This window comes from Protopterus annectens, chromosome 5.part0 (assembly GCF_019279795.1).
Source record: "Protopterus annectens isolate FY-2018-M chromosome 5.part0, PAN1.0, whole genome shotgun sequence".
In the NCBI taxonomy this organism is placed as follows: domain Eukaryota; kingdom Metazoa; phylum Chordata; order Ceratodontiformes; family Protopteridae; genus Protopterus; species Protopterus annectens.
The window spans coordinates 819,299,205-819,325,156 of NC_056735.1; positions in this window are offsets into that span (position 1 = coordinate 819,299,205).

Here is a 25,952-nt window from a genome sequence, read left to right on the forward strand (position 1 = left end):
AAAGGAGCTGGTTTGTTTCCCATAATAAAGAACATTTGTTGTTGTTGGCATATCTTATATCATTCTAGAGCAGCTTTTGTCTGGTAGTAATACCTATATCACATTTGTTTGCATGATTTCCTTCTTTGGAGACACTTTCTTGTGTATATATATATATATATTATCTTGTATTCATTTTCTTGCATGTTTTTGCCCCTTACCTGAAGAACATCAGACCTCTCCTGTTTCAATGATCAGTTCATTTTCCTTTCACTTGGGTCAGGTTAGCTGCGAGGGGCCATTGTCATTGTGACTTTTGGGCTACCTACTTTTTTTTTTCAGTTCAGACATAACCCCTTGCTCTCATACATTGGCAACTAATAGGTAGAGCTTACAATGCGCATCATTGCTGAACCATTTATCAGTTCTGAAAGTGGCTGACATCAGCAGGGTGTCTCAGCATGCCCACGGCGGTACCATATTTGCTTCCCTGGTCTGATCTGAAGAAATCAAAGCATGGGCGTATGTCCCTCGGTATGCACATTTCCTTCCCTCATGATGTCCATGGGTATGCTGACTCCCTTCCTGCAGGATGTATGTTCACTTTATCTGTTCCAGTGTTATTAGGTGCCTGAGCCACTTTTCTAGCTGGAGTCACTTGGACATATGTCCAGGCTTTACCTTTCTATTCCACCAGTACAGACACAATGATTACATCATTTTTATGCAATGCTATACCTTTAAAAAAAATTCTTGAAGGATGAGACAAAGAAACTTCTCTTGAAAGTCATGTACCTGTATTTGCATTGTATTATAAAAATGTTATGGCTATTTTTTGAAGAAACAGACTGTTTTTCCATGAAAAAACTGTTTATTCACTGCCATGACCTCCTTCTTTCAGCAGTCATGAGGTGCACTTTATATATAGGTGTTCCGTAGATGTTTAGCCATCTTTCATTGGCAGTTAGTGTTTTCTTCTTTGCACGCCATTGCTAGATTACCAACAACCACTGGAAAATCAGCAGATGACAAAATATTGGCTGTAAAGGTGATACCAGTAAGTCTTATTTTAGATTGGCACCTTATCTCACATGATTAATTGTGTGGGATATACTTTCAAGTTAACTTTCATTCAATGGTGACCAGAAGATCCATAATCCCATTTATCCATTCCTGTTCTTAACACTCAGTCAGTGAATGGTGCTAGCATATATTTTTATTTATTTTTTATTTTACATTTGTTAACCGGGCTAGTCCAACTGGATACATGTCCATTTTCAGTGGAGGCCCGAGGAGAAAAGCTCCACTATCTAATGCATAATAACAAAAATACATTCAAAGTACATAGGTAATTTAAGACACAACTAAAATAGGGATTTAAAATTACATAGGGAATTAAGACACAAGTAAAACAGGCATATAGGCTTTCCTTTCAGTAAGTTCAAAAAGGTGAATACAGAGACTATCAAATTTCTACAGTACAGGTCAAAGTGCATAGGTAATTTGAGATTCAACTAAAACAGGCATTCATAATTACATAGGGAATTTAAGATGCAACTAAAACAGGCATTTAGGCTATCTTTTCAGTAAGTTCAAAAGGTGAAAACAGAGACCATCAAATTTCTTCAGTACAGGTATATACAATGTGAGACAGAAATAATTAAGTAGTTTAAAAGCAAAAGATAGAGTTACTAGAAAATTTTAGTTTGAAGTTGAGAGAGTCAATTTCTTAGGTAGAGATGAAAAATAAAATGGAGAAATAGAGTTGGGAGACAGTGCAAAGGATGCAGGAGAAGGTAGGAGGTATGTGATCAGCTAGGGTTATTGCAAGAGCAATATATTCAGACTGTTTGCTACTTTAATATAAATAGCAGCAGTGTTACTTTAACAGGACCATTTAGTCATTCTTATGTGTCGGTGACCTTCCACTTCCTTTGGTTACTGTTAGTTAGGGGTAAGGATTTTATATCAAATGCATATGTACAGTGAGAAAAAATATATCTCTGTGTATTAATCATGCACAAACACCAATTTATTTCTCTCATAGCATCCTGGTCCCTTTCTATATGTTGTTCAGCAAAGTAAACAATCTTGTATCAGCGATTATTGACATCATTGATATTTTACTTGTTTATATTTTCCAATAATAAGCACAGATTTTCACTGGTTCAACAGCTGGGTGGGAATATTAGGCCAGGATGTTGGTCATTGGGCTTGTGTTTCAGCCTAACATTGACTATCAATAATATTTTCACTATTTTAACATGTAAGAAAACACATTTCAGAGAGAGACAGAGATTCTGCTTTCATTTAATAATTATCTTTGCCACAAGGCAATCTCCATGGGATATTTTGAAGTCATGTTTCATGTGTCATCATCATCATCATCAACTGCCTTTTTCCCATTTTCTACATGGGGTCATGGTGTCATGTTAACTGTCACCATCTCTCTCTATTCAATGCCATGCTCCTTCCTTCTTTGACAGTCATGCCTGACTGTCACAGATCTTGTCTCACGCAATCCATCCATCTCTTTGCTGGATGCTGTCATTTCCTCTTACCTTTTTCTTGTATGTCCCAAATCTTCTTCACCAGATTATCTTCTGCTTTTCTACACATGTGCCAGAACCACTGTAATGTGTTCCCTTTGATCTTTTCAGCAACTGGAGCTATTTTGGCTTCTGCTCTCATGTCCATATTTCTTCTTCTGTCCCACAGTCTGCATCCTACCACCCTTCTCAGGCTCTTAATTTCCATCATGTCTAGCTTCCTCATCTGCTCTCCCTTTACTACCCAGGTCTCTGACCCATACAGTAGTACTGTTTGCACCACTGTTTTCTACACCTTACTTTTCAGCTTTTTTGGCATTCTTCTGTCATAAACTACACCTGACACACTATGCCAGCTGGTTGCAGCCCCTCTGATTCTAGTCTTAACCTCTTCATTCAGACTTTCTCTCTCCTCAACCACCCCTCTGAGATACTTGAAGCTATTAACCTGTTCCACTGTCTTCCCCTTTCATCTCATTTCTCAGCTTTTTCTAATTTCCCCAATTTGCTGCCATTACCACTGTCTCTTATTTGTACTTAGTTTCATCCCATGACCCATGTGCCTTCAGTTTTGCATTCCATTCCAGTCCCCTGTCCTTTGCTGAAGTTCTTGCCTGTAATGGCACATTATCTGCATAGAGCAATTTTGTTGATCTGTCCCCACCGACCTGTTCACTAATGTAGTTCATCACTAGTATGAACAGCAGTGGACTCAGAGCTGAACCTGGTGCATACCCACTCCCACTTGTAACCCCTCTGTGAGACCAATCACTCTCCGTACAGGAGTCATTGGGTCCTTGTATACAGCCTGCACTAATTCTACCAATGTTTTGGGACTTTGAACCACCACAGTACTGCCCCAATTAAGCTTACTTGGAACCTTGTTATATGCTTTCTCCAAGTCAAGGAATACCCAACTGGACTTTTTCCGCATCTCTAGCTTTTTCCCAATTGTCTTTCTCACTGAAAACATTGTGTCAGTTGTGCTGCATCCTGATCTGAATCCAAAATACTTGTCTTCCATGTGTCAGTCCCCCAGATTTATTTACATAGAGCACTGCTCATTTTCACCTTCAGTTTGTAAGCAAGTCAGATTAAATATACATTAACAGTAATAATCCCTCACAGTCTTGCAAACAGAATATTTTAACAGCACTTAGCAGAGAGCGTAGTCCTAACCATTTCCTTAACTATGAGAGAGGTTAAAATATGGGCACTTTTAACCTGAGAAGATGACAAAATTAAAAATTGTAAAAATTAGCATATATTTTTGAAGCAAAGAATTTTATAACACTAACTATAGTCAATAATTATTAAGTGTAATCCACCATTTTCTAAACAGTGCACCAGTGATAGATTTTAAAGCTAGTGCCTTTGTTTTAATTCCCATGGGCACACATCAAGGCAATGTATAGGCAACCCATTGTTTATTTCTAATACAAGTACAGAACAAGGAGAAAGTGAACCAGCACAACCAGAATCAACCACCAGCTATTCCTACACAGTCAAGTTTATTATAGTTTAAGCACTTTCGTCAGGGTTGCATCAATGACTTCATCAGAAACACTTCACAAAATGTTACACAGTTTAAAAAACATTTCAAACAACATCACATTTAAAAAAAAAACACCAATCAATAACCAAACAATTAAAAGTTAAATTAAGTTAAAGTCACATACCCCAATATGTCTTAGGCAAATGTATAACCAACCAAATTGAATCCATTTGAGTAAATGTGGTAAACAGAAATGTAATTACCAAAATAATCAAGTAGAAAAAGGGTAAAAAATTAAATTAAAAAAGTAAACTTGTACATCTAAAGACTTTAATTTGAGAATGCTACTAATAGATACATTGTAGTTCAACCCAGGGGCACTGTATGCGTTTAATTTGGCCTGCCAAAGTAGCTCTTTATACTCTAACACAAGTTTTCAAGAACCCCCACGAAGATCTTTCCTCACCATATCAATACCTAAAAACGTAAAATGATGGTCAGGAAACTTAGAAAGTTGCTTAGCTAGGGCATTTTTACATTGTTTTTCCTGATGTCCATAGTGTGTTCATAAATTACAACTATCCCTCACACCTTAATTAGTTACAGTTATCTTTAATGTGCAATTATTCAGATGACTTTTACTTCTGCAGAAATTGGGTGCATTGACTACTGTTCATGGATTATAATGACAGCAGTCTGAGTGGTCTTTTATGGTTGAAATGTTCTGAAATGGATAGGCTTGTAGTTATTGGCACATATGTTTTGTTTTGCTTCTTACTAGAAAATGTTAAAAACTACAAATTAAAAATTTACTCTAACAAGTGGTGCTGTATTAAACAAAAACATATACAATATTAGTAATATAAAAACCACCAAAGAACACGCTTAACTTTTTATCTGTGTTGATAGTCATCATTTTGTCATTTCACATTTTTTTTTTTTTGATAATTTTATGCAATCATTAAGGTGAATTAAGAATGGTCACATTTATGCATGGCCTTAAAAATGTATCCAGGAGCTCATGGTTTAAAAACAGCTCAAAGGTACACTTAATCTGCCACATTCTTTATTAATGTGGGTTTCAATGCATTTTTTATGAATTTCATGGAAGAGAAGGTTACTGTTACTCAGGCTAAGTCTGTTTTCATTACGACATTGCATTGTTTTGTTTAACAAATGGCTTTCAGTGTTTGTGCTATAAAATTCAAAATAAAAGTTTTGAAGTAAATCCAAGTAGCTGTAACCATTGTAGAAATAAAGAAAAAATAGTACACACATTGACAGGTTTGAAAAGTGTTTTACAGTAACTGTGTGGAGGAGGAGGAGGAGGCAAGTAATGGGACACTGGAATGGCTTCTGGGCAGGGACATTGGGGGGCAGAGACATGGAGCATCCCTGATTCATAATCCTGCCTAGGGCCCCATTTGATCAAGATTAGGCTCTGGCCATGGCCTTGAGTATCACAGCTAATATCATTCAGTCAGTCACAGAAAATATAGAAGGCTAAATATATGGATATATGTAACCTCATAGACTTTGATACAGTACAAAGGATTATGGAAATAAGGTGTGGGGTTACAAAGATCTAGTAGAGGCACTTGTTGCTTTGGGTAAGTGACAGCCAAAGATCTTAAACGTGATGTCTTTGGACAGCTAGGTACTACACTTCATATATTTTATTGTTATAATTGTTTAGTATGACCTAATCAAGCCCCTTTCCTGTTGATTTATTTCCTTATTATGAGGAGGCTCACCTAATTAAAGGAGGCCTCTCATGGCTCTGGAATGAGTAAAGGTTTAGAAAGCTCAAAGCCATAGGTAAGCAGTTGAGACAGGAATTCAGACATACAGATACATGGCTCAGTGTCATGCATGCCACATCCAGATCTAGTTTTGGGTAACTGGAAGATTCAGGTGTGTCTAAAAGTAAGTAATCCTAGACATTTAATTCAAGTCATTGCAGATGTTTAGCTTATAGATTTCCACATTTCTGCAGTATCTGTGGAGGCGGACATCTGCCTGTTGTGTTGGCTCAAAGAAGGCAAGTGCAGTGCCATATTCAATCTGCTAGGAAGTTAGTTCCATAATTCTTTTAAGGCACAAGCAGACAGCAGCAGGAATTCCGTTTAGGGTATTAGCAAGCCTTATGCCTTTTGCAGATTTAAATAAGCCACCTTGGAATCACTACCCTATTAATGTGAAGGTTTTATAATTCTTGCATAGGTATTATCCATACAAATAAGTTGCCTTTGATTTAATTAATGGGTTCAAGCAAGTCTTTTCAATCAGATCTAGCACAAATCAAAAGTTAGTTATTTGTAAGAATTTAAAACCAATAATGACAAAAAAGCAAGTAGTGTAATCCTTACTGCTAAAATTGTCTTGAAAAAAGCAGGATAATTGGCTCAATTCATTCCCCACCATTTTAGTCCTTTGTTATTTCACCACTTTACCTTGTTCCCAAGAATAAGGAATTTTGTATCAAATGCCATGTATCTTACCCTGAAGTTTGTTCAGTTAATGAGGGCATTGACAACCGTGATGGATGCCAAATCCTTCTGGTCAATTCCATATTAAAACTGCTTGAGTCACTCTGCTTGAGAATAAATCACTCCTTTACTGCAGAACATATTCCTGGCAAACAAAATGCTTTGGCTAACTACTTCACTGCAAGTAGAAAGATTCAGGCAAATTATTCTCAATACAGCCAGAGTGGGTATTCATCTACCTGGGAACTCTGACTATCTGGATATGAATGGCTGACTCCTGGTGTGAAACTCCCAGGCCAAAGCCAAGGAATCCTTACAGTTCAGCTCTCAAGCAAAATATGTGTTTGTACTATGCACACCAAAAAGAAAACCAGACTTAGTCGTTTCAACTTACCCTGCAGTATCTAACATACTGCTGTTACTTGGTGCAGCCCCCCACCATAGCTCATGTCATTTTATCTGTAATCAGTTTATTTTCCAGAATCTTCAATATTACAGACATTATGGAGCTTTGGGTGTAGGAGAGAGCTGTTAAAGGCTATGCTAAAATAAGAGATTATCACAATGACACTATGTATTGCAGTACCTGTGCCCTGTTAAAGTCAATTCTTTTTGGGTTGCTTGCTGCTTCTAGATGCTACTAAAGGTATGTTATAGGTTCACAGGTTCATAGGTAAGTACTAGGCTATCTGCCCATGGGCATTTATAAGCCTAGCCACTGAGTGATGGCTTTCGCCTCCCCATTAGATTAGTAACCTGGGCCTCTGGCAACAGGGCTCCTGAAGTGATCCCAAGGTAGAACTTACGATTACCCATCCACTCATCAAGATTTCTCTTGAAGAGGGTCAGAGAGGAGCTCTGTCGAATATGGATTGGGATTCTATTCCAGAGTGAGGGGAGTCACTGTGACAGGAATCTATCCCTCCAGCATGTCTTGTTTATTGTTGTACATAGGTTCAAGTCGCTAGAACGAGTGGTTCTGAGGGATCTCATTTTTTTGAGGTGAAGCATGTCCATTAGTTCAGGGTTTGACATGGCCCTATAGGTCAGGCATAGTTCACCTCTAGTATGACCTAATCAAGCCCCTTTCCTGTTGATTTATTTCCTTATTATGAGGAGGCTCACCTAATTAAAGGAGGCCTAAAACTAGATCTGGATGTGGCATGCATGACACTGAGCCATGTATCTGTATGTCTGAATTCCTGTCTCAACGGCTTACCTATGGCTTTGAGCTTTCTAAACCTTTACTCATTCCAGAGCCATGAGAGGCCTCCTTTAATTAGGTGAGCCTCCTCATAATAAGGAAATAAATCAACAGGAAAGGGGCTTGATTAGGTCATACTAAACAATTATAACAATAAAATATATGAAGTGTAGTACCTAGCTGTCTGAGGGATCTCATTTTTTTGAGGTGAAGCATGTCCATTAGTTCAGGGTTTGACATGGCCCTATAGGTCAGGCATAGTTCACCTCTGAGCAGACGGTAAGCGACTGAGAAGAGCTGGAGCTTTTTTAGTCATGCTTCATAGGGTAATTGTTTAAGGCCCTTAATCCTCTTAGTGAGGTACTTCTGTGATCTTTCTAGTTGTTGCAGGTGTCTAGTGAGGTACATCCCAAATGGGGCATTGTACTCTATTATGGGCCTAATGAGTGAGGAGTAAAGGGGCACAATCACCTCCTTGGATCTGGATGAGAAACCCTTTGTGATCAGGTGTGCCACATAGAAGGATTTCCTGACCATTTTGGCTATGTGGTTATCAAAGGAGAGCATGCTATCTGCTTGGGTACCCAGGTCCCTAATTACTTCTTCTGTACTTAGTGGATTCCCATCTATGTGGTAGTTTGTAGGTACTTTGTTTTTCCCAAATGGGATTACTATGCATTTTTTGGCATTTAGCTTGAGGGTGTGACTTTGACACCACGTGTTTGTCTCTGTGAGACCCTTTTGCAGGATGTCTGTGTCAGCTGGAGAGACAAGATTTTTTCCAAATTGTTTGCCTGAATGTTTATGACAACTTGCATATTTAATGAGTTGTTTGGGTCTCTCAAATGGAAATGGGAGAATGTAGCTTTTACACACAAAGCAGTTTTAGTTTAGATCAATAGGTCTAAGACATAGAGGAACTGGGCGGGACGTTTTTTTTTGGGTAAGGCTGATGATGTTATGTTTTGTTTGGTAGCCTGGTGATGGGGTTCTTCCCTCTGATTTTTATATTGCCCTTTTAATTTGAACCATAGAGTTTTTGTTTTACTTTATGCCCCCAAAGGTACTCTAGGATCCATAGAACTACTTGGGTAGGGTGCTTAAACAGCAAGAGCTACCAACAGATGGTGACTCATCACATTCCTTCAGGACTGGGAGAATCTATACCTGGCTTCACAGAGTCAGCACACTGAAGGGTTAAAAAGAATGGACAGGTGGCCTTCCAATGCCTTTTTGAAATAAAGAAGTTAAGTATATGCTCATGAATATGTGGCTTTATGTATCTTACTGAAAAAAAAAACAAGCTAGCCAAACTGCTAGAATAAATAGCCAAAAAAAAAAAACACACACCAAACAGCAGCAGTTGAATCAAATCATTTTAGTTGCACCAACAGACATCTGGTACCTCAGCATGTCACCTTCAAGGATACATCTCTATGTCCACACTTGCAATAAACCCCAGCATTAATCAATTAGTTAATTACATCTCATTATGTCTTTAAAATGCACAACACACATTACAATCAAACATACATTTATAATTTATACATATGTATAAAATAAACCAAATTAAATAATACACATCTTAGATCCTAACATGTATATATATATATATATATATATATATATATATATATATATATATATATTTTTTTTTTTTTTTTTTTTAATTAAACAGTCCTTCTGTTTTTTTATTATTTATTAATACATTTATATATTTCTAAAAAACTTTCCAAAAATGTGTTGTGTTTCAGTCTAGGTTTACCACCAAATTGAAACCCATGTGGTGAAGTGCACCAAAATTCAAAATCATCTTGCTTTCCAATGTATTTAATTTTTGACTCATGTCATCCCCTCTATATGAACTAGGTCTAGCTAAAACAATAAAAAAGAATAAACTGTCATTTCCACCAAGTTTGTTGAAAAATTGACCTCCTGTGGGACTCCTAAAATTTCTGTTGCGGATGTCCCCCAAATGCTTCAAAGTACCAACTTTAACTGTCCTCTTGGTTTGTCCTATGTACCATTTAGTAACATTACAGCCACATCTCACAATATACACTACCCCACAGGATTTCTATGCAAACCTTCCTTTAGACACAAATTTACGTTTATTAATATTAGTATCAGAAATGTTCCTTATTATCCTACATACTTTGCAATGTTCACAAGCAAAAGATTCTACCATCCCCTGGTCTACACTTTATAACGCTATATTCAACAGCTCGTTTAAGTTTAAATACCTCCTATATGAAAATTTCACCATTCCAGGAAATAGATCTACTACTTCACAAACACATTCCAAGCACTTTACCAGTATTCTTTATTAACGAAAGGTGGTGGAGGAGTCCTGTTTCAGGATGCAATTTTCTAAAATTAATGAAAAAATTTCTAAGTTAGAGACTGATATCCTACAACAGAAAAGAAACAAACTGTTGCGAGATATGAAAGACTATGAAACCGGCGTCCTGTTCTCATGGCAACGTGAGGTGACGCGCAGCAGATCAAAGGTCAGGAGAAGCTCACAGAAACGACAAAGCATTTCAGCGTCCTCGGGAGAATGAGAAGGAAATAACTCTGGTGTTAAAAATGTGACATTTGCTGACTTCATCAATAATGATAATGCTGAAAGTGAGGGCGCAAATGGTCCTTTTAATCCTTTAAAAACTGATAATTCCTTTCAGACCAATAAATCGGGTCGAGGAAGGAATGGCAGAAAGGGCAGAAATTGTTTCAAGGAATGAACATGTGAGTGCACAGGATGAACGGACTTTATGTTTAATTAATTTATCTAATTTGGTTATCAGTGATGATATGAAGTCTGTACTGCTTAGAGGTAGTAAATTTGTGCCTACTTATTTTCCCTCTTTTGGTGACATGTACATGGAGTTGAAAATGTTTATCAGAAAATTGTACCTGAAAGTATATTTTCACAATTATACTGTTGATTCTGTGAATAATTTACTTAGTGATAACAATCTTGAATGTGATGATGATGATGAATTACTAAATTTATCTATTTATGATTATGAAAATGCTGACTTTTATTTTGAAGATGAAAATGTGGTTAATGTAGAGAATATTGAAAATGTTGAAGGCTATTATACGGGATATGGGAAATTGTTACTTCCATATTTAACTTCTGATAGTAAATTTATACCTAATATTAAGGTACCCGCCATTGCCACCTTTTTTAAGGTTATATTTAAAGAAATGACATTAATAATGAAGAATTTTTATAAGAATCAAAAACAATATAACTTGAATAAAAGTGAATGGATGGCCTTGAAAAGTATGATAAAAATTAAAAGGGAATTCATTTTTAAGTGTGCAGACAAAGGTGGTAATTGGGTCATTTCACATAAATGTAATTATTGTGAAATGGTTAATGATTTACTTAATAATGATGTCATTCAAAGGGGATCCAATGTCTGTCTGCCTGGGATGACATGCTGGACAAGCCACGCTGCTTCGCAAGGGATGGCTTGCACCTGTCACCCCTGGGATTCCGGATATTGGCAAAGGCTCTTGCCACCCCCATAGTGCCTTTTTTAGGCAAGGCTCAAATTCTAAACCTACCACCCTAGAACACAAAAAAGGAAAAAAACTAAGGGTAATGCTAATCAATGCCAGAAGTCTAAATCTCAAAATGCACGCACTCGAGGCCCTTCTCAGTATGGAGAACATCGATGTCTGTGCAGTGACAGAAACCTGGTTCAAGGCTCGTGAGAGCACCCCAGCACTATCAGGTTTTACCTCTTATCATGCGTTCCGGCGCCAAAATCCGGACAATACCAAGAAAGGAGGGGGTATCCATATTCATCAAGGACACCCACACCTCAAGACTGGTGGCAACGCACGATGCATCGGAGACCATCCAGGTGCAATTAACCATAGGCAAGACTGCTCTGCAAATTGTAGCATGTTACAGGCCACCCTCACAAACTCAGGAACCTCACATGGCCTTCCTGAAAACACTAGAGGGATAAATGTATCACCAAACACCATCATACTAGGTGACTTCAATTACCCTAATATAGACTGGGAACACTACTCAAGCCCAAACACCCTAGCCCAAAAGTTCCTGGAATTCATAAACTCAAATGCCATGGAACAACTAGTCACCATCCCACAAGAGGAGAAAACATACTTGATCTCATCATCACGAACATGGGAGCACAATGTTCAACACCGGAAGTATACCCCTCACTGGTGAGATCAGATCACAAACTAATCTCGCTGGAGGTCCTCATCCCACCCCACCTGAAATCAAAAACACAACAGTAAAGAACTTCTGGAAAGCCGACTTCACACTTCTAAAGATTAGTGTGGTGTCCTTTAAGGCCCCCGAGCAGCGGAAAACAGTACTCAAGCCGCTGAATCACTTACAAATGCCTTCTACCAGCACCTGCAGGACTGCATGGATAAGGCAATCCCAAGCAAAACAAAGACTCTTTGCACCAAAGGCAAGCGTCCAGTCTGGTGGACCCCAGCCATAAACAAACTCTACAACAAAAGGAGGAAGCTACTACAAGATAGAGCAAAATCCTTAAAAGATAAGACACCCTTGATCACTATAAGTAAAAATTAAGAGCTCTCATAAAATCATCCAAAGCAAATTTTGAGAGAAAAATAGCTAAAGACTCAAAAGACAATCATAAGGCCTTCTTTAGCTATGTTAGAAACCTGGGAGGAAACTCCCAGATATGCTCAGAACTAGTTCAAAATGATGTGAAGATTACTGATCCTACAGACATTGCCAACATACTGGCTGACAGATTCAGTGCAAACTTCTCCCAAAGGAGAGATATCTATACCAAGCGATTGCAGCCCCCCAAACATCTCCAACGCCCAAGTGAGAACTGCTCTCTCCAAAGCAAAAAACACAGCATCCATGGGACCTGATGGTGTCCCCGGCTGTGTGCTCCACGAACTCAACGAGGAATTAAACCCACAGCTAGGACAGCTGTTTAATCATAGTCTTACCTCTGGATACGTACCCAGGGAGTGGTGCACTGCAACTGTGGTCCCACTTTACAAAGGCGGTGCCTCCACCGACCCTGGAAATTACCGGCCCATTAGCTTGACAAGCCTTATCTGCAAAGCCATGGAGAGGATCATAATGGACCTCATAAATAAAGACATAGGGAATTTGCAGACTTTGGATCCATCCCAGTTTGGCTTTGTCAAAGGCAGATCATGCCTTCTAAACTTGGTTGACTTTTTCGAAACAGTCACCAATGCCATTGATGAGGGAAAGGCAGTCCATACAGCCTACCTCGATCTGGCGAAAGCCTTCGATACAATACCCCACTCGGGTATCATTGAAAAACTCATCAGCTTAAATGTTAACCCATACATCACAAGATGGGTTGCAAACTGGCTGAGTGACAGAACCCACAGGGTCAGAGTTGCTGGCGCCATGTCAGACTCAATGCCTGTCTCAAGTGGTGTACCACAGCGCTCAGTCCTGGGCCCACTCTTGTTTGGCATCTACTTTTCCGAAGTACAAGCAAACACAGGAGGGTTATGGCTGACAAAGTTTGCAGATGACTGCAAACTGGGCGCCATAGTAGAAAACACATCTGACACAGATATCCTTCAGAAGGGTCTCACAGAAATGGATAACTGGTGCCAGAGCCATGGCCTAAAGTTAAATGCCAAAAAATGCATAGTCATACCCTTTGGGAAAAACAAGGTTACCCTAGCTACCAAATAGGTGGCAATCCACTGAGCACAGAAGAAGTTATCAGGGACCTGGGGACCCACGTTGATAGTAGTCTGTCATTCGACACCCATGTAGCTAAAGTAGTTAGGAAGACCTTCTACATTGCCCACCTTATCATGAAGGGATTCTCATCTAGATCAAGGGAGGTCATAGTCTCCCTATACTCATCACTCATCAGACCAGTGATTGAGTACAATGCCCCATTCGGAATGTATCTGACCCGACACTTGCAGCAGCTGGAGAGGCCACAAAAGTTCCTCACCAAAAGGATAAAGGGTCTCAAACATCTGTCCTATGCTGTCCGACTGAAAGAACTCCAGCTCTATTCAGTCGCTTACCGCTTGCTCAGAGGTGACCTTTGCCTAACATACAAGGCCATGTCAAACCCAGATTTGATGAATATGCTTCACCTCAAAACATCTAGATCCGTCAGAGCCACAAGGGCGGGAGACTTAAACCTCGACACGGCTATTAATAGGACGTGCTGGAGGGATAGATTCATCACCCAAAGACTCCCTATGCTGTGGAATAAAATCCCGGTATATGTGAGGCAGAGCACCTCACTGGCCTTGTTCAAGAGAAATCTTGACCAATGGATGGGAGATCGCAGATATACCCCAGGGATTACCTCAGTGTCACTGCTCGACAGAGGCACAGCAAAACAATGGGTATAGTTCCCCATACTAAAGGGGTGGCGTAAGCCACAAAACTATGGGCTAGGCTTGTAAATGCCCTCGGGCAGATAGCCTAGTATGAACCTATGAACCTATGAACCTATGAGGTTGAATATAAACGTTTAGCTAAGGATCCTATAATAAAATTCAACACTGAGTTGTTAAACTTATTAGAATGAGGGGAACATCTTTGCTTTTTTAGCCATAGCGATGTTTGTAAATTGTTTATTAAGAAACCACTGACACCTATTTTTTATGCCTTACCTAAAGTGCATAAATATCTAGAAAAACCTCCAGGTAGGCCAATAGTGTCAGGAATAGGTTATTTTTTGGATAATGTTAACATCTTCTTGGATTTTCATCTAAAAAAACATTTACAAAAAGTGACAGCACATATTTCTAACACTCAAGATTTAATACATGAGCTTTCAAAGGTAAAATGGTGTAAGGACTGCTATTGGGTGACTATTGACGTAAAGTCATTATATACTAATATTAACAGAAGATGGGGGCTGGAAGCGGTAATGGAAATGTTGGGTGGTGGACCTAGGACTATGTTTTTGATTAAAATATTAGAATTTTGCCTTACCCATAACTATTTTTGCTTCAATAATGAATTCTTTATGCAACTGAAAGGAACGGCTATGGGGGCTGCATTTGCGCCCTCATATGCCATTATGTATATGGGATTTTTTGAAAGACAATATGTATATCCCACTTCCTTTTACAAAAAGAATGTCATAGTATATAAGCGGTTCATTGATGATCTTTTTTTGATATGTAGGGGTGATATTCTTGAATTTCTTGATTTTTTTGAAAATTTGAATAACGATGAACATGGATTAACCTTCTCTTTTGAGTATAATAGGGAGAAGATCAGCATCTTAGATATAACATTGTATCACAATGAGGACTATATTGGCTACAGGCCGTTTAGGAAAGATACCTCTGTTAACATGTTTTTGCATGCGAATAGCATGCATCCTGGACACTTAGTGTGTTCACTACCTTTAGGTGAATTTAAAAGGATTTTTGACCATACCAGTGATGAGAATGAGAGGTACAGAGAATTAAACAATGTTGAGTTGAGGTTAAATAAGAGGGGTCATAATAAAGATCATTTATTAATGTGCAAAAATAAAGTACTTGGTATTGCTAATTATAATGAACATCGAAATATTGGAAATAATTTGGATAGACTTAATCCTATATTTATGTATTTGGGAACATAGAAAGTAAAAATGAGGAAAAATTATTTTTTGTTACCAAATTCTCCCTTATATCTGATGAACTAGTGAAGTTGGTGAGGAAATATTGGTATTTAATTAGTGAGGATGAAAACATAGGTCATCTGTTTCCCAAACATATAATTTTTTCCTATAAGAGGGGGAAGAATTTAAAGGAGTTATTAAATTATAACTTTTTGAAAGGAGATGAGAGACTGAATCTTCCAGTAGGTACACATACTTGTGGTCAATGCAGCCTCTGTGAGAAGGCCATTGATATAAATAGGATTAATGGTATTTCATTTTCTCCTAGATTCTATTTTAATTGTAGATTGGTGGGAGTAGTATATATCCTAGGTTGCTCATGTGTAGATATATGGCACATAGGACAAACTAAAAGGATGGTTCGAATTCACATCCTGGAGCATTTAAGAGATATTAAAAATCATAATGAAGTTAGCCCTGTGGCCAAACATTTTCTTGATAAACATGGTGGTTACCCGAATAGTTTAAAATTTTGTATTTTGGGCAAGCCATTTTGTTTTGAAGGTGGGGGAAATTATATTCAAAAATTACTTGAATTAGAAACTAAAATGATTCTAAAGTTTAATACTCTGAAGTCTTATTTTTATTAATTTGGAATTAAGTATTTAGTTTATTGAATAATTATTAACATTATATTATTATTAATGTTATAAATGGAGTTTATATTTATTTATTTATTTAGTGGCATTCTATTGTATATTGTTTCTACTTTGAATGTATTGTTAGTGTCACTTTAAATAGTGTGATCATTTCAGCATTTGATTAATTAATTGACATCAGATGCCTGTGTTAATTACTATCACTTTATGTGTGTATGTGTATATATACCTTTGTTAATACACACTTTTTATGATCCTTTGAACGCGAAAGGCCGAGGTACCAGATGGTTAATAAAGAATACTGGTAAAGTGCTTGGAATGTGTTTGTGAATTGTTGCTTTTCGAGTGTTTGTGGATATAATAGATCTCCTACTGTTTCATCTAAGAAAACAATATACCAAAACTATTTTATCAAATTTCTCATCATAATTCCAGAAAAAAGAAAATCTTGACACAAAATACAAATCTTTGTCAAGAAATTTTTTTATACCACGTGGTACCTTCTTTAACCTTACACCATGTGTTCCATCATCCTGTCCAATACTACATCTTACTGCCCTATCCTGAATTTCTTCTTTATAACCTCTTTTCATTAGTCTTATTTTACCCACCAACAAAAAGTTTTGTTTTGCATCTATCTTCTGAGGTATTATGTGCCATCTGCTTGAATTCCCCCAGGGGTAGTAAATCTAAAAGATGAGGGGGATGCATGCTCTCAGCATACAAAAAACTATTTACTGCAATAGGCTTCCTAAATGGTCTGTATTTAATCCTAGATGTGCTGTCAATATAAAATTCTATGTCCAAAAATGGAGTAGTGGTATTGCCCTCACCACAGAAAATTTCAAACCATGAATATTTTTGTTTAAGGCTCCTAAAATACTCTCAAATTCCAAAGGGTGTCCCCTACAAATAAAGAACAAATCATCGATAAATATCCAATATAATTCCACGTTCCCTATAAAAATTAGTACAATATATGAACTGTTTTTCAAAAAAGCCCATATATATGATTGCATATGTTGGTGTGCTTTTTTATGTATCTTATTTCAGAATAAAAAATACTATTCTTGGGAATTATTTGTGTCTCAACCATCAGAGAGAGAGGGAGAGTGAAAATTTATACAAATGTGCTTAACATGGGTTTGGGTAATCTCAGCCATAAAGTAGTGTGGAAGGGACTTGCCGTGTTATGTTCAAGTCATTTCATGCCTGTACTATTTCAAACCTTGCAGGAAGCATTCTTTTGTCATGTTTGATAACTCATGGGTGGTGATGATTTGGGTTTCATTCCAACAAGGCAACTTATCATTTTTACTCATATATATTTTGCAGCAATCAAACAGATCTTACCAGGTCTTTATTTGACACAGTACTTCATTCTTACCTGTATAACCTGGCATGCAGCTTCTAGTCACATTGTCATTAAGAAATCTAGAAGACTCATGCATAATACAATAGCCAATGCTGCTCTGCTATTTGATATCTCAATGTTGCAGCACTGGGACTTTTATAAGAAGAATCCTGTTTGGTTCAGCATGGATGGAATTAATTTGTCTGTTATTGGTTTGGACATTTTCAACCTTGACTTGCCTCTGTTCTTGCAAACCTTACAAGTCATCATATAAAAATGCAGAAAGAATTCATATTTTGGAGTTTTATATGAATGTTTTCAATATTGTTTTACATGACAGATAACTCATAGGTTTTACACACATTATATCTATCTATATATCTATATATCTATATATATATATATATATATATATATATATATATATATATATATATATAGAGGTCTACTTCCGTTTAACCCAAAGTGCACTTTCGCAAAGTACACTTTCCTGAACACTAGTCCACCGAACCGGACGTAAAAAAAAAAAAAAAAACCTGCACCACTGAAGCACAGTGCAGTGAGGAAAAGGAAATATATCCGTTTCTTTGATCTCGGAGTTAGTATATAGACATAATTAGTAGTAGGAGTGTGGGGGGCTGCAACTTTCGTTGAAGTGCACTTTCGCTGAAATTAGTTCATACTTTAGATAGATAGATAGATAGAAAGATAGATAGATAGACAGACAGACAGACAGACAGATAGATAGATAGATAGATAGATAGATAGATAGATAGATAGATAGATAGATAGATAGATAAAAATTGACAACCAAAAACTTCATAAACTCCAAAAAATGCCAAAAAATGGAACAAGGTGAAGACAGTCAGGAATAAATCAATCAAAATTACGCGTTTCGTCCACTTTTAATAACTGTGAACTTCTTCAGAGAATACAAACGTATAAAAGCAGTTAGTTTAAATACTTAATAATAAAAATCACACGACCAAATAATCCAATCACAGAACAATTAATTAAGTAAATACTTGTTTAAACTTATAAACTAAACTATTTGTTTGTTTTAAAATCAAATGAATGTCACTTAATAACCATCACTTGAAGTTACAAACTTCATTCATCAAACACAAAAAAGGGGGTAATAGTACTAATGAAATGTATGTGTGTGTGATATTTTCTGTTACTAAAGCCTTTGTGCTTGCAGGAAACATTTCATGTTAATAGCTTCGTTCAAACCAGGGAATTCATCTGCTCTTAGCATAATTTGCCACAGAGCTTCCCTACATTCCAATTTAACTTTGTAGTTTCCACTAAATAAACTGTCATTTACTTTTTCTAAAACTGAAAAAGTGAATTTCTTGAAATCTGGACATGTATCTGTGTGTTTGGCCAGGGCATTTTTAAAGTCTTTGTTTTTAATAGCTGACAAATGTTCATAAATTCTTTTATGAAAGGCTCTAATAGTTTTTCCTATGTAAAACTGTTCACAGGAATTACATAGAGCAGCGTACACTACATTCTTGGTCTTACATGTGTAGTGCCCTCTACTGTGGAATTCTTTGTTCAGGTGTTTAAAGAAAACTGAACTAGTCCCAGAAATAAACCTACTATATTTACAATTTCCACAAGGGAAAGTACCTATTAATAATTTGTTAGTCAAATTTCTACAACTAGTATCATGTTCTAATATAGATTTTAAATTTGATGTTTTTTTGTATGTGAACAAAGGAGACTTGCCTATTATAGTAGTCAAATCATGGTTACCCAAAACAACCTTCCAGTTATCAGAAATAATGTTTCTAATAATTTTCATCTCATTTGTTATAGGAATAGGAAATGCCAAATAAAAGATTCTGTTTTGGGTATCAAAAACTTTAACATTGACTGAAATAGAGTCATTGGACTTCCTAAGAATAGGAATTGCTTTGTTGTCTCTTAATAGAATGACCTCTCCCAAAATTTTTTGAAGCCAAAATCCACTGTAACCTCTGTCAATGAAAAAACTCTTGAGCTTGTGAGCCTCTTCTTTAAACATGTCGTTGTTAGTAGTAAGACGGCTTAACCTAATAAATTGCCCCTTAACCACTCCACGTTTCATAAAATCTGGATGTCGACTATCAAAGTGTAAATATTGATTGGTAAAACTAGACTTTCTGTAAATACAACTTTCAAAATGGGCATATTCATTATGATAACTTAAATGAATGCCCAAAAAGTCCAAAGTTTTACCAAAATGTCCTATGGTGAAATTCAAAAAATCAGTGGATTTGTTTAAACTGTCCACGAAACTACAAAAAGTGTCAAAGTCACCATTCCATAAAATAAATAAATCATCAATGTATCGTCTGTAGAACAGTAAATGTTTTGCCAATGGGTTTAACATTAAGTTGTTTAACTCCCAAATAGCCATCACCAAGTTGGCAAAACTGGGTGCTACCCTAGAACCCATTGCTACACCTGTAACCTGTTTGTACTGTATACCATCAAATGAAAAGAAATTATTGTCCAAAACCATCTCCATTAAGGTACACACTGTGTTTACCATATTGTTGTCTAAATCTGTGTGGTTTGACAAATAATCTCTCATCATTTCTAAACCCTTTCCTTGGTCAATACAAGTATATAGAGAAACCACATCTAAAGATGCAAAGTGAAAACCAGATCCTTGAACTTGAACAGTACTCAATAGTTCTAGCAAGTGCCAAGAATCCCTTAAATAAAATTTCATTTTTTGCACTATAGGATTCAATATGTGGTCTAACCAAATTGAAATGGATTCTGTTTTTGAAAAACATGCTGAAATAATTGGCCTAAAAGGCAATGTGTTCTTAAATTTGTGTAGCTTAGGTATACCAAACATGCAAGCTAGTCTAGGGTATTCAGTGTACATAAAGTCATAATCTGAATAGGTAATATTGTTTTGACTTAGTAAATCAAATAAAACCACATCCAGTTTTGCAAAACTTCTAGTGATGTCAACATATGTCACAATTTTGTAACGTAAAACATCACTCAGCAGGGTCTTCATTGCTGTAATGTAATCAATAGTTTTCATTATGACCAAAGTACCCCCTTTATCCGATTTCATGACCCTTAAATCACTGTTTTTAGTCAAAAAATCGAGTGCTTCCAGTTCTGAAATAGATAGATTAGGCTCATAATGGCTATTACTAGCCATCTTCCTAAAATCTTGTTCACAAATCTTACCAAAAACACTCAATGTTGTATTCAATAAAGGGTTAAAGTTACTTTTCTTAGTACATCCACTGTTTAACACCACTTTCTCAGACATACCATCGAGAATAAATTTTAAATTCAATTTCCTTAAATACAGTTTAAAATCAACAATCAGTTTTGGAAGGTTAACTTTGTTTGAAGGGATGAAAGATAGTCCTTTCTTTAGAAGGGAAATAAATTCAAAAGGCAAATCACTGTCTGTTAAATTACAAACACTAATTCCATAACTCAGTTCTTTTTCTTGTTCTTGCCTCTTGCTCTGCTCCGTGTCTGAACCCTGCCAGACCATTTGGGCACTTTCTTGTTCCCGTTCTTGTCCACTAAAAAAGGACTTGCTTTGTCATTTGAGGAGATCACCTGAGCATAAGAAGTACTGGCATGACTATTAGAACTAGAAACTCCAGTACCATTACTAACAGTATTGTTGTTACTATGAACAACTTTAGGCACTTGCACAGAGTCCTTAACAAGGCCCTGACCATCAGTATCTGTTGCAATTTTAGACACAGTTTCTGAAACATTCAATTGTACCAAGTCACCCTTATTTTGATTGTTTGTTTGTTTCACAAGATAAGCTGTCTTTTTCTCGTACGTGTTAAATCTCTGCTTAGTTTTTTGCATTTTCTTTCAACAATAGAGGCTCTAAGCCTCTCCAGCTTAGCATTGATACTGAAATACATGGTGGCTAATTCTTGAAACACTGGTGACGCTCTTAACTTAGCATCTAGTGTTTCCGCTTTTTCTTTCAAATTTGATAGTTCAACAAGGTAATGCTGTACCAGTAGTTTCATGTAAGACACACCTGTATCATTAAACAGTTCAACTAAACGCTTGTACAAGTCATCCCCAAAACAAACACAATTGGGGAATCTAAAGACTCTTAAACCAAAGGGCACCACTTTCAATTTTACGTTCTCTTCCAGGTAGAAAATTTCTAACTGGAGAGAAACACACTTTGTACATGTTTTTTCTAAAAGTCTGATGTCGTCTTTGAGAGTGGCTATAGCATCACTTGGAACGTTTAAAATAATCCCACTTACTTGTTCTCTAACTTCTGTGGCTGCCCTTCGAGAAAAAGGATTATCCATCATCTTGAAAGTCTGTTCCGTAACCCTGCTGTTAATGAAATGGTCCGCTTCTTGATAATCCACAGTTCCACCATTAACGCTACCGTTCGAAACAGAGGCAACCACACTTGCTTGCCTAGGTGACATCAAACTTTGCTCTCCTCTAGCTCCAAAGGTAGAAACTCCTCCCTTGTTTCCTGCTTTTGATGAATGAATGTTCGAATCATTCATAACAGCACCAGATCCTATATGCCAAGCTACAGTCTCTAAAATGACTTTCTTTATAGTTGTAGTAATGAAGTCAGTAAGAGTTGTCCCTAACTCAGGAAATGGATGCAAACTCATATTCATCAAGATATCCTGACTAGATTCCTCACCTGTCATAACGGCACATAAATGAAACACCAAGATAAAAATTGACAACCAAAAACTTCATAAACTCCAAAAAATGCCGAAAAATGGAACAAGGTGAAGACAGTCAGGAATAAATCAATCAAAATTACGCGTTTCATCCACTTTTAATAACTGTGAACTTCTTCAGAGAATACAAACGTGTAAAAGCAGTTAGTTTAAATACTTAATAATAAAAATCACATGACCAAATAATCCAATCACAGAACAATTAATTAAGTAAATACTTGTTTAAAGAATTCCACAGTAGAGGGCACTACACATGTAAGACCAAGAATGTAGTGTACGCTGCTCTATGTAATTCCTGTGAACAGTTTTACATAGGAAAAACTATTAGAGCCTTTCATAAAATAATTTATGAACATTTGTCAGCTATTAAAAACAAAGACTTTAAAAATGCCCTGGCCAAACATGCAGATACATGTCCAGATTTCAAGAAATTCACTTTTTCAGTTTTAGAAAAAGTAAATGACAGTTTATTTAGTGGAAACTACAAAGTTAAATTGGAATGTAGGGAAGCTCTGTGGCAAATTATGCTAAGAGCAGATGAATTCCCTGGTTTGAACAAAGCTATTAACATTAAATGTTTCCTGCAAGCACAAAGGCTTTAGTAACAGAAAATATTGCACACACATACATTTCATTAGTACTATTACCCCCTTTTTTGTGTTTGATGAATGAAGTTTGTAACTTCAAGTGATGGTTATTAAGTGACATTCATTTGATTTTAAAACAAACAAATAGTTTAGTTTATAAGTTTAAACAAGTATTTACTTAATTAATTGTTCTGTGATTGGATTATTTGGTCATGTGATTTTTATTATTAAGTATTTAAACTAACTGCTTTTATACGTTTGTATTCTCTGAAGAAGTTCACAGTTATTAAAAGTGGACAAAACGTGTAATTTTGATTGATTTATTCCTGACTGTCTTCACCTTGTTCCATTTTTCGGCATTTTTTGGAGTTTAGATAGATAGATAGATAGATAGATAGATAGATAGATAGATAGATAGATAGATGTAACAGTATATATATATAAAAATATCACAGCCAGGAAAGAGGAAGAACAATCTTGTAATCAGCCTGTCAGGCTGCCATAACCCCCTTTTATACCTTCCACCTCCTTGCTTTCCTGGGAATGTAGAAAAAAAATGTATTATTTATTTATTTATTTATTGACATTTGTTGACAGGAAGACTGGGTCAGGAACCCATTTTCAGCAGAGGCCCAAGGAGAAAAGCTCCACAGTATAATACTCAGTCATAAATGTTTAACACTTATAACAAGACATTAACATACTAGCATACATAGCGTAGTGCACAATTAGCAGAGTATACAATCAAAAGATCAGTTTATTATTTTAGCTAGATAAGCAGGCAGCCAAACTGAGGAATTGGAATCATGAGAGCTTTTAAATAAAAGGATAGATGTTTAGTAATAATTTAGAGTTGAGGAGAGCAAAAGATAGTCAGAGCTGGATGTGGCAGAGTTAAAGATGTTAAGATTTGCACTGGGTGTGACGAGGGTAAACAGGATTAGGAATAAGTATATTAGAGGGTCAGCCCAGATTGGACAGTCTGAAGACAAAGCCAGAGAGGTGAGATTGTATTTGTTTGGACATGTGCTGAGGAGGGATGCTGGGTATATTGGGAAAAGGATGCTAAGGATGAAGCTGCCAGGTAAGAGGAAATGAGGAAGGCCTAAGATAAGGTTTATGGACGTGGTGAGAGAGAACAAGCAGGTGGATGGTGAAACAGTGCAAGATGCAGAGGACAGGAAGAAATGGAAACAGGTGATCCGCTGTGGCGAACCCTAACTGAGAAAATCTGAAAGAAGAAGAAGAAGCGAAGGTAAGGGGATTATCAAGTGAGAGGAGATGAAGGAGCGATTAGGGTGAGAAGTTAGCTAGAGATGTATTGCATAAAGATTATGGTAAAGGTTGAAGGGTGGAATTTTTCCTAGGTATAAGAGAGAATTATGTAAAAGGGATAGTGTAAGAGAAAGGATGTTGTAATTACCCTAGGAAGAGCATTGCTAGTGGTTCAGGAAAGCAGTACTAGAGTGGTAAAAAAAGAAGTATGGCATTGGATAATAGCCCTGCAGCCCACATTGGCAGGTTCAGTTGAGGGGCATGTTCACAGGTCAGTCATCTACTAAGACAGGCAACTGGAATGACTTCATGTCATGCCACTTGAAAATAAGTCTGTGGTTGAAGGAGTAATTACAAGATGCAAAGTTATAAGTATGGCTGGATTGCTGCCTTTATAGATACAATATAAAATTTTTGACTCAATAAAAAGAAATATTTATGGAAAGTTATTTATTAATAAATTCCATGGTTGCAGCTGCAAATGTTGTTTCAATGTTTTTTAATGGGAGAAAGGCATTGGGCAAGAGCAGCTTTGTGTTACAAACAATTCTTCCAGCACCAGGATATGCTTCTTTCTCCAGTCAAGAGGTGTAACTCATATTTAGTTGGTCATTATTTAGTTGGCGCAAGGCTCTTTATCTTATGAGAGAGAGCATTTGGGAAGGCCAACCCCCTTAGTTTCTTAATTTTGAATTATCTTCTGTTTCCTCCCTCTCCACCTAACAAAAAAATACACTTTATTCAGCTGCTCTTACTGTAACTGTATTCTACCTACTTTATTACCTTACTTTGCTTTGCTGTGTGCTGTTAAGTGTTCAAGTGCTCTTATTCTGCTGCACTTATTACTGCTTGTTAGTAGCCTGATTACATTTCTTTGCTATTCTAAGCATCTTAGTTTTGGTTTTAGCACTTGTGCTTTGGGCCAGTTATTTTACATTTTAGAAGGTTGTTGTGGTCTACACTCTTGTGGACAAACCCTTATCAAAACTCTGTCTCCATAAGTCTGCCAAGTATTCAGAACAATATATCTGGACACCTCCCATCAGTCTTTCCTGCCAGCCTGGTCAACATGGGCATACTGAGACAGTGTAGCAACTGCCTCATGTTCACTGAAAACCCTACTCTCCTAGCACATAATTTTACTTGCAAAAAATGCATCTACATCGGTAACCTGTTATCCACGCTGTCTTGTGCTACAGTCAGTACTCCTGACAAAGAGAAGATTGCCAGCACAAACACCACACCACCCATATCACATAGTCAAGAACAACACATACCCACCTATGCAGAGGTCCTCAATAAAAACTTACCTATACAACAGGGACCTCCAATACACACTCACAAACATTCCACACACAGCAACAAACATATCACACACAGCAGACAATACACCAGTGTCTCACAAACACAGCCCCTAAGGCATAACAATGAACCGACTCAGGCCATAAGGTATAATACTAAATCATACATATTAGTCATTGGCAAATCAACTGTGAGACCCACCAATGTCTCCCTCACCAGGCTGGACAAGGAGAAGGTCATGGTCAATTGTCTTTCAGGAGGCAGAATCTGCCACATCACGCACACACTTATCTCTCTTCACAACATGTACAAGTATGACTCTGTCATTGTCCATGTTGGTGTGAATGACTTGAGACATACCTCCCTGGACTACATGAAGGGAGACATGATTGAGCTCTTAAAGTATGTGTCCCAGACAGGTATGACACTAGCCCTAAACAGCATCCTACCTTCACCAAGAATGATACCACAATACCAACAAAAAATAATTGTCTTCAACAATTGGTTTAATTTCTGGTGTCTTTCCAAGGGGATCCAGTATCTGTCTGCCTGGGAAGACATGGTTGACAGGCCTTGATGATTTGTCAGAGATGGCCCCCACCTGTCACCCCTGGGATTCTGGTTCTTGGCAAAGGCTCTAGCTTCATTAAGGACAGACACACCTCCAGTCTGGTTTGCCAGCATGACACACTGGAATTATTCCAGGTGCAACTGACAGTTGGCAA